The sequence below is a fragment of the Nycticebus coucang genome, chromosome 1 (genome assembly GCF_027406575.1).
Source record: "Nycticebus coucang isolate mNycCou1 chromosome 1, mNycCou1.pri, whole genome shotgun sequence".
NCBI lineage: Eukaryota > Metazoa > Chordata > Mammalia > Primates > Lorisidae > Nycticebus > Nycticebus coucang.
The window spans coordinates 98,689,156-98,699,967 of record NC_069780.1 but is presented as its reverse complement, the minus strand read 5'-3'; positions in this window follow the sequence as shown (position 1 = coordinate 98,699,967).

The window sequence follows — 10,812 nt, the reverse complement described above, 5'->3', positions numbered from 1 at the left end:
TTCTAAAAACCACTTGAATTTCAGAACATCTCTCTCTGCAAATGTCTACTCCTCTCACTCCATCACCTCCTCCTCTCAGCCAACAGTCTTAGCCCTGCTTCTTCGAGACAGGCAGTAACAACCAGGTAGGGGCAATCCCAACTTCTGCCACTAAACCAAAGGCCGCTCAGATCCGACGCCTCACTGTCCTCCTTTGTTCCACAGAGAGAGTGTTGCCTCTGGTGGCAAAGTTCAGTCCTCCCACAAGCCCTTGTCCCCATCTCTTCTGCTACCCACACCACATCTCAGGAACCTCAGCGCACCAATCACTCCCTCAAATCCCCTTTCTCAATTCGCTGCGTCCCATAATCATATCACCATGCTCATGTGGCCCCCAGCGTAGCAAACAAACAAACACACAAACTAATATCCAAACAATCAACAACACATCTGGTCAGGAGGGTGCAATAAGTTTGTGTTTGATGCACTGCTCTTCTTGAAACTCATAGTCATGCTAGATAAAACATAAAAATAGAAACACAAAACCTGCTCACATAGAGGTTAACAGCAGGCTAGCGAAAGCTAAAAAGAAAATTAGTGAGCCAGATATTGGTCAGAAGAAATGATCTAGAATGCAGCACAAAGACAAAAACTGATGAGGTTAAAAAACATAGAATAAGAAGAGTCCTAAAAAGAGTAAAAGACAATATTTGAAATGCTAATAACTAATAACTGATAAAGGAGACAAATCCACAAATTTAAGAAGCTCAAGAAGGGCGCCGCCTGTGGCTCAAGGAGTAGGGCGCTGGTCCCATATGCTGGAGGTGGCAGGTTCAAACCCAGCCCCACCAAAAAAAAAAAAAGAAAGAAACTTTAAAAAAAAAAAAAGAAAAAAAGAAAAAGAAGCTCAAGAAATCTTAAGTAGGAAAAAACACCCCAACACCTAGATATATCTAGTGAAACTGAAACAAACAGGAAGGAAGCAAATAAAGACATTTTTCAGGCAAAGAGTTTAGCACCTACAGAATCTCATCAATGAGAATTCTAACTAAATGACATGGTTTATAAAAGGAAAATGAGGGCTGAGTGCAGTGGTTCACACCTGTAATCTGAGCCCTTGGGGAGGCCAAGGCAGGTAGATTGCCAGCCTGAGCAGGAGGGGGACCCACCTCTACTAAAAATAGAAAAACTAGTTGAGCATGGTGGTGGGCGCCTATAGTACCAGCTACTGGGGAGGCTGAGGCAGGAGGATCGCTTGAGCCCAGGAGTTTGAGGTTGCTGTGAGCTATGACGATGCCATGGCACTCTACCCAGGGCAATAGAGTGAGACTCTCTATAAATAAATAAATAAATAAATAAATAAATAAATAAATAAATAAATAAATGGAAAATGATTCCACATGTAGTGCCAGAAAAAATGATGGAAAGAAGAACAGACGAAGCCATAAATGCCTGGATAGATCTAACAAACACTGACTGTATGAGACAAAAATAATGATGTACTTGGAGATTACAAAATAAACAGTAGAAATTTAATTAATTTAATCTCTGGGGGGGGACATTTGGCACCACTGTATCTATCAAAATTACAAGTGTACATACTCTTTAACAATTCCACCAAGAATTCTAGGAATTTACTTAAAGTTTGCTTAAAGTATTTCTTAGCATAATCATATTTACAATTGTTTTGATTGCAAGTGAGGCTATTTCAGATGTGTGTACACTCAGTGGAACTAACAGAATTGTGCAATTCTTCCAAATTCTTTGATCGTTTTTTTTTTTTTTGTAGAGACAGAGTCTCACTGTACCGCCCTCGGGTAGAGTGCCGTGGCGTCACACGGCTCACAGCAACCTCTTAACTCTTGGGCTTATGCGATTCTCTTGCCTCAGCCTCCCGAGCAGCTGGGACTACAGGCGCCCGCCACAACGCCCGGCTATTTTTTGGTTGCAGTTTGGCGGGGGCTGGGTTTGAACCCGCCACCCTCGGCATATGGGGCTGGCGCCCTACTCACTGAGCCACAGGCGCCGCCCACTCTTTGATCGTTCTTGCTTCTGTGTTTACACCCACTGGATTTATAACCACTTCTGTTTCTAAATGCTTTATAATGGAATCACAATTTAAATGCACTGACATGATCATGTTATTTAGAAACTCCAGGATAAATCATTTTATGAAGTAATAAATCCTTTTCTATTATAAACAAAATAACCTAGATTTTATCTGTTTTTCAACTGCAGACAATTCTTATGTTGAAGTAAGCTGCATTTCAAAAGCTTCAAAGCTACTTGTTTGAAGTCAGAATAAATTTTCCCTAAATATGATTTTATTAATAATGATTATATTCAAAGATATTCTTAAGAAAGTCAGTTTAACCCACAATGCGTTGAAGTGGTTTCTACTTACAAGAAAAACAACATAGGTGGCGCCTGTGGCTCAGTGGGTAGGGTGCCCGCCCCATATACCGAGGGTGGCAGGTTCAAACCTGGCCCCGGCCAAATTGCAACAAAAAAATAGGCAGGGGTTGTGTAGGGCTCTTCTGGTCCCAGCTACTCGGGAGGCTGAGGCAAGAGAATCGCCTAAGCACAGGAGTTGGAGGTTGCTGTGAGCTGTGTGATGCCATGGCACTCTACCAGGGCGATAAGTAAGACTGTCTCTAGAGAAGAAAGAGAGAAAAAGACAACAAAAGACAACATTTATTGTTTCTAGAAAATTGAAAATGGATGAGAACGGGGTGGTGCCTGTGGCTCAGTCGGTAAGGTGCCGGCCCCGTATACCGAGGGTGACGGGTTCAAACCCAGCCCCAGCCGAACTGCAACAAAAAAATAGCCGCGCGTTGTGGCGGGCGCCTGTAGTCCCAGCTACTCGGGAGGCTGAGGCAGGAGAATCACTTAAGCCCAGGAGTTGGAGGTTGCTGTGAGCTGTGTGACACCACGGCACTCTACCGAGGGCCATAAAGTGAGACCCTGTCTCTACAAAAAAAAAAAAAAAAGAAAAAAAGAAAAGAAAAGAAAATGGATGAGAACGGGAATGAATCCTTTTCCCCCATGTCAATGCCTCAAGAGAAGTGGGTAAAGCAATGTAGACACGCGATTAGATAAGGAGGCAAAAAGAGGCTTTTGTAGAATACTGGACCCTTTTTAAGTTCTTTTGAAGTTTATGGGAAAAAATCATTAAATTTGGGGGGGAAGTGTCTAATGGCATAACAACTTATGCCTTCAAGTTATGATCAGTGTCATTGCTGGTGCACAAATGAAACCTGAGAAAGGAGAAGGGAAAACATCATTTCTCAGGGAGTTGCGCAAGAGTCTAGAGGGGATGGAAGAATAGGAAGGGTTTCAGAGGGAATCTGAGCCCAGATTAAATACTTCTGTGCAAAAGATTAAATAAACTGAATTGCAAGTGGTAAAACGCAAAGGAAAAATAGATAGCATCTTGTCCAGGCGTCCTCAAACTGCAGCCCGCGGGCCACATGAAGCGGTGTGAATTGTATTTGTTTCCGTTTTGTTTTTGACTTCAAAATAAGATATGTGCAGTGTGCATAGGAATTTGTTCCTAGTTTTTTTTTTTTTAACTATAGTCCAGCTCTCCAACGGTCTGAGGGACAGTGAATTGGCCTCCTGTTTAAAAAGTTTGAGGACGCCTGATCTTGTCTGTCCTCTAAGTAATAATCACAATCTCTGGCCCTCGCGTGAGATCATTAAAGTGTTATTGAACAGAGCAGAACTGAACTGAACCATGAAGCAGGTGCGGAGATGCCTCTTAAAAAATAGCTGGGGGGTAGGTGTTAGTTACCCCTGTGGAACGCCAGGTGGCAGCATCATCTCATGACCCTTCAGTCGCCGGTACAAGCCGGTGGGCAGGAAGGGAAGCCAGCCGGTCTACCAACCCGGAATTTCCGCACCCAAGTTCCTTACTCAAGTGTTCACAATTTGGGAACAGCTTGTATGGCTTTTTCTCAAATCAAGCAAAAATGAATTAATCTTAATAATGGAATTTTTAGCCCCAAACTCCCCACATAGTTTAACCTGAAAGTCATTATTCTTCAAAAATTGCCAAATAACTTCATTTCTACATTTCTTTTTTTTTTTTTTTGTAGAGACAGAGTCTCACTTTATGGCCCTCGGTAGAGTGCCGTGGCCTCACACAGCTCACAGCAACCTCCAACTCCTGGGCTTAAGCGATTCTCTTGCCTCAGCCTCCCGAGTAGCTGGGACTACAGGCACCAGCCACAACGCCCGGCTATTTTTTTTTTTTTTTTTTGGTTGCAGTTTGGCCGGGGCCGGGTTTGAACCCGCCACCCTCGGTATATGGGGCCGGCGCCCTACTCACTGAGCCACAGGCGCCGCCCCATTTCTACATTTCAAAACATGAACATCAAGTTTTAAAAAACACATAGAATGGGTGTCATATCCAAAGTTTTGACGAAGAACATTCAGAAAGAACTATTGCTACAAGATGTTCCTTTTTAACAGTAGCTGTGAGTTGACCTATTTCTCAAAAATACAATTATTCCAAGCTTTATTATTTCAGCCTTATTCATACATGAATATTCCTCTGGGTATTACTAAAATAAAAATCAAATCAAACAGATTAAAAGCTATATTTAATGATCCCTAAAGAAGACTTTTTAAAAAATCTTTTCACTGCCCATGCTGAAGAGTGATACCAAAATAGTTTGAAAGTTTAAAGCAAGTAATTAGAAAGTAAAACAAAATGTTCTTAGGATGTGTTGACAAAGATTTAGGTAGATGCTTAAGAAGACAGGAAATATAACAGAAGCGTGTCTTGTTTTTTGTTTGTTATTTCTCCTTTATCTAAGCATGTACCTTGCTCTGTATGGTGAGGACTTACCATAAATTTTCCTTTCTCCAGACAGGCTCTGCGGAGTCAGGCCCTCCTTTCCCATACAGGGTGCGTTGCACATGAACTTTTTTTTTTTTTGAGACAGAATCTCACTTTATCGCCCTTGGTAGAGTGCCGTGGTGTCACACAGCTCATAGCAACCTCCAACTCCTGGGCTTAGGAGATTCTCCTGCCTCAGCCTCCCTAGTAGTTGGGACTACAGGCGCCTGCCACAACACCCAGCTATTTTTTTGTTGTTGTTGCAGTTTGGCCAGGGCTGGGTTTGAACCCGCCACCCTCGGTATATGGGGCTGGCACCCTGTTCACTGAGCCACAGGCACCGCCCCATTGCACACGAACTTTATGGTAAAAAAAAAAATATTCAGTAGTTCTCTGACTTCTGAACATCAGCAATGGTAAACCTGTGAGTCTGGGAACCCCCAGGAACAAAATTAAAAGTGTGATTCCATTTCATTTCCATTACTGCTAAGGATTTTCATGCAAGAATTTTTATTTATTTATTTTTTTGGTTTTTGGCCGGGGCTGGGTTTGAGCCCGCCACCTCTGGCATATGGGACCGGCACCCTACCCCTTTGAGCCACAAATGCCGCCCTCATGCAAGAATTTTTTTTTTTTTTTTTTTGTAGAGACAGAGTCTCACTCTATGGCCCTCGGTAGAGTGCCGTGGCCTCACACAGCTCACAGCAACCTCCAACTCCTGGGCTTAAGCGATTCTCTTGCCTCAGCCTCCCAAGTAACTGGGACTACAGGCGCCCGCCACAACGCCCGGCTATTTTTTGGTTGCAGTTTGGCCAGGGTTGGGTTTGAACCCGCCACCCTCAGTATATGGGGCTGGTGCCTTACTGACTGAGCCACAGGCGCCGCCCATCATGCAAGAATTTTAATGACACGTGTGAGGGTCATTAACTGCGCCCTCCACCCCCACCCCGTGCCCCCCAAAATGCATTTGATTGCAGTGGACTTGAATCTTGCAGTCTTGACATTTTTCCAAGGAGTGGCACTGGGCATTGGCCATTAGAAACAAGGGGTGATGTAGAAATAGGGCTAAGGCAAATGAAGGATGCATGCACCCAAATGATTATCCTCAGCCCTACAGATTAATCTAGATAAGATGAGATAAGGATCCGAGAGGTTAAAAATACTTACAAAAAATATCAGAGTTCTCCTTTGTTTCATTTACCACATGGGATCTACTTTGAAGGGAAGTCCTGTAATCTACAGAAGACAGGGAAATACATTTACAGAATACAAACAATTGCCCTTTGCAGACTCCACAACCTACACTGACTCCAAAACAGTCTCATATGGTAGCCGTGTGAAGTGTCCTGGCTGGTTTGGTAGAAAATTGCCTAAGCCCAGGAGTTGGAGGTTGCTCTGCCAAAGGCGATAAAGTGAGACTCTGTCTCAAATAATAATAATAATAATAATAATAATAATAATAATAATAATAATACATCAAGAAAAAATATTATTTGTGTTGTAAGGGGAAAAATTCCTTGAAAAGGGGAGATCTGAAACCAAGGGTAAGAAATATAATTAGGAAGCAATTACACAATTATTGAGGGAAGAGACGATGAGTCTTGGATTTGTGTAGGGACTGGGAATGGGGAAAGAGTGACAAGGAAGGGAACTTTGTGGGAAAGGAGTTAAAGGGCTCAGGGCTCAGGGCTGCTGAGAAAGGAATGAGCAATGGTTGAGTTTTTCATAGGGTGGGTCACTAAGGCAATAATAAGTCTTTAAGGGAAGGAGGAGAAATAGGAGGGAAAGTATGAGTGAAAAGATGCTACTTTTGGTTGGGGGATTACTGGCAAGATATTGTGACAATGTCTAGCAGGCATTCGGAAGTCTGTGCAGGTAGCTCTCAGGAGGATTGAAACTAGAGCTATAGATTTGGAATTCTTTGGCCTCCAGGTGGCATTTGGAGCCATTTAAAGGGGTCATCACCTCCTAAGAAAACAGAAAGAGGAGAGTCCTGGGAAGAATCTGGAGGTAAAAGCTAAAGATGGAGGCCCACACTTGTAGTCCCACCTCCTCAGGGGAGGAGTGCACTGCACAAGAGTTCAAGGCCAGCCTGGGCATGATAGTAAGACTTTGCCTTGAAAGAAAGAAGGAGAGGAAGGGAGGAAGGGGGAGAGAGAGAGAGAAAAATGAAGGAAGGAAGGAAGGGAGGGAGGGAAGAAAGAAAGAGAGAAAGAGAAAGAAAGGAAAGGAAGGGAAAGGGGAAGGAAAGGAAAGAACACTTACTTTCAGGGTCAGAGAAAGTGGCAAAGGCACCCCTTCTTTCTTTTCTGTACCCCCTCTTTCTTCTGTGAGTGAGACAGACTGAAGAGTATCTGGAGCAGTGATTTTCAACTGGTGTGCTGTAAGAGGATCTTAGATGTACTACAAAAATTTCTTTTCTTTTCTTTTTTTTGAGACAGAGCCTCAAGCGATAGCCCTGAGTAGAGTGCTGTAGCGTCACAGCTCACAGCAACCTCCAACTCCTGGGCTTAAGCGATTCTCTTGCCTCAGCCTCCCAAGCAGCTGGGACTACAGACACCCACCACAATGCCCGGCCGTTTTTTGGTTGCAGTTGTCATTGTTTGGCAGGCCCGGGCCGGATTCAAACCCAGCTCTGATGTGCGTGGCTGGTGCCTTAGCCACTTGAGCCACAGGCACCACCCTACTGCAAAAATTTCTTTTCTTTCTTCTTTTTTGCAGTTTTTGGCCAAGGCCGGGTTTGAACCCACCACCTCCCGTATATGGGGCCGGCGCCCTACTCCTTTGAGCCACAGGTGCCACCCTGCAAAAATTTCTAAAGATCATTCATTAAATTATTTTCAAAAGAAGTTCCAAGCACAGTAAGTATATTTTTTCTTTTCTTTCTTTCTTTTTTTTTTCTTGATCAACATAATTTAAGTGTTCGGAGGAAGTTTAACAATAGTTTCAAGTGTGCAACAGTATCTAACAAGATAAAAATGGTTGAAAAACAGGGCACCTGTGGCTCAAGGAGTAGGGCCCTGGCCCCATATACTGGAGATGGTGGGTTCAAACCAGGCCCTGGCCCCAAAAAAGGTTGAAAAACACTCATCTAGAAAGACAGGAGAATCAGAAAGGTTCAAGAACCAAGAATTCAAAGCTGAAAAAAAAAAAAAAAAAAGAATTCAAAGCTGGAGGCAGTTTCAAGGACACAGCTTGAGGTTGAGCAGTGTATTAGCTTACTAGGCACCAAAACATTAGAACCACGGACTGGGTAGCTTAAAAAACAGAAATTTACTCTCTCACAATTCTGGAGGCTAGAAGTCCAAGGTCAAGGTGTTGGCAGAATTGGTTTCTCTCAAGGGCCTCTCTCCTTCCTTGCATATGGCTTCCTATCCCTCTGTAACCCCTTTCTTCTGTGTGTGCCTGTCCTAATCTCGTTTTACTCTGTAGCAGCCGGTATAGCCTATGGCTAGGAGGAGTGAGAGTTATAAGAAATACCTGTATAGCTCAATAACGGAACACCTTGGTGGAAAGGGCATGGAGAGGGATTTAGCTCTCCTAACAAGCATGAGAGCTCGCCAGATGAGAGCAGTGGTGAATTGGCAGTCTCTACACCTGTGCTATTGAGAAGCACGAGATCAGCCTTATATTAGGAAGGAGGAGAAGGCAGTCAGGAGCATGCGCATTCTACCATGGACCTGCTCACTCTGACTCTGTCTCCTCGCCTGCTGCAGAACCCCAGCATGGCGTTTCTCTGCTGAAGATTACCAAGCTCTACTAAAGACTAACATCTATCTATTCTAAGACTGCTTTACTATCTCAAAGACTATCTCTCTCTCTCCCATCAGCTAAAGTAAAGCCCTCAGGCACTAGGAGAAATTGTTCTTGAGCAAGATAGCTCAGCGGTCCACGTCCAGAACCTAGTTAAGCCTGGCCAAGGCCTGGCCAGTCCCAGTCCCTGACAAGCAGTGGCAGTGGTGGGGTGTGACATTAGTCTGCCTCTTTTTTTTTTTTTTTTTTTTGCGGTTTTTGGCGGGGGCTGGGTTTGAACCCGCCACCTCCGGCATATGGGGCCAGCACCCTACCCCTTTGAGCCACAGGCGCTGCCCTACTCTGCCTCTTCTTCTCCTCCTCCTTCTTCTTCAGGCAGAGTCTTACCTCAAACCCTTGGGCTCAAGCGATCCTTCTGCCTTGGCCTCCTGAGTAGCTGGGCCTACAGGTGCCCCAATGCCTGGTGGTTTTTCTATTTTTAGTAGAGATGGGGGTCTCGCTCTTGGTCAGGCTGGTCTCAAACTCCTGAGCTCAAGTGATCTGCCTGCCTCGGCCTCTTAGAGTGCTGGGATTACAGGCCTGAGTGTCTTGCCCAGCCCTAATCTCTTATACAGACATCAAGCACATGGGATCAGGGACTACCCATGTGTCCTCAGTTGACATTAATTACCTCTTAAAGACCCTCAATTCAATTATAGTCACATTCTGAGGTACTGGAGGTGAGGACCACAACATAAATAAAGATATAAAATAAAGGACTTCAACATACAAATTTGGGCGAGGGCTGGGGGGAGACACAATAGAGACTCTAAGAGGCTATAAGATCTGGAAGTTTCTCCCTGGTCTACTAAGGACTATGCATTATATTCACAACAGCTTCAGCCAGGTGAGCACCTCATGTACCTTAACTCATATATACAACAATTCTGTGAAGTAGGAGTGATATCATCCGTATCTCTTCTTCCAGTGAGGTTCCTAAGAGAAGGTGGAAGCCTGTCACTTTTATCTAAGAGAGAAGCATTCTGAGACAATGACACAAAAGCTGGTAAATGGCGCTAGAAATGTCTCCATCATCACAACTTAGACCTTTCTCCAGAGTAGCTGCAGGAGGCAAGAAGATGAGATGAGAGGAGGCTCTTCTGTAAAGACTGAGAGGTGAGCTACGGCCACCACAGAACACCTGGCCTTTCACTGGGCGGTACCCTTGGTGCCGCGACTCCTGCAGGGCTTGCAAGTGGCCATTGCTGCTGCCTTGGCTCTCTCTGCTTTGAATCATTCTTTTCTCAGTCCCATCCTTTCCCACTGGGAGCATCTGATTGGCTGAGTCCAGTTCACTACCACATTGGCAGCATCTGATTGGCTGAGCTGATTTCCTATCCCTCCTGTATTCCCCTCTGGTTCCTCTAGGGGGAAGCATTTCCCTCCTTCCATCAAGGCTCTTACTCCAGGCCAACTGTTGAGATGGGGAAAAGGAAGTTTATTTCAATTTTAAACATTTGTCAGAGATGCTGAAAAGTTTGAAGTCACAAAACGTCTACATTAGAAACTTAAAAGGTTTCAATTTATTCAATAAGGCGAAAATATTTTAAAATATACTTTTTTCCCCCAAGATAATGCAAATGACCTGTTGGGTGAGCGAAGAAGGAATACAAAGAGAAGCGAGAAGCTTAGAGGGCAGAGGTGGGAGGGAGAGGAAGGGAAAGTGAACTGTGGGGTGAAAGCCTGTGTCAGACCCATGTCAGACCCATTGTCTCAGCGCCCAAAGTAGGTGCTTTGGTTCAGGTGACACGTAAGGAAACTGGAGCTCAGAGTAATGTGAGCAGGGCAGCCAGGAATCCAGCAAAGACCTTACCGACCCCACTGCCCAGGCTTTTCCCCTAGGCTCCTATAGTTTCCTCTGGGGCTTCTAAGACAAGTTGTTGGGCACATGTCTACAGAACCAAATACAATCAGAAGAAAAAGGAGAAAAAGAAATGCACACCCATAAAAATTTATATGTGTCTCCAAACTTTATGCGTGTGGATGTTGCTACCTTCATGTCATTGAAAGAAAAAGGAAGAAGGGAGGAAATCGAGCAGCTTCTGAAATGATCGTTAAACTCTAGCTGCATCTTTTCATGTAGCTGGGGAGGTGGAATTCAGTGTCACCCTGGTTATGATCCATCTGTTCTTCACAGTTCTTCAACTCTGCTTTCTGCCTGCACCTGGGTGGTCCTGCTCAGTTCTGGGCCCTTGCAG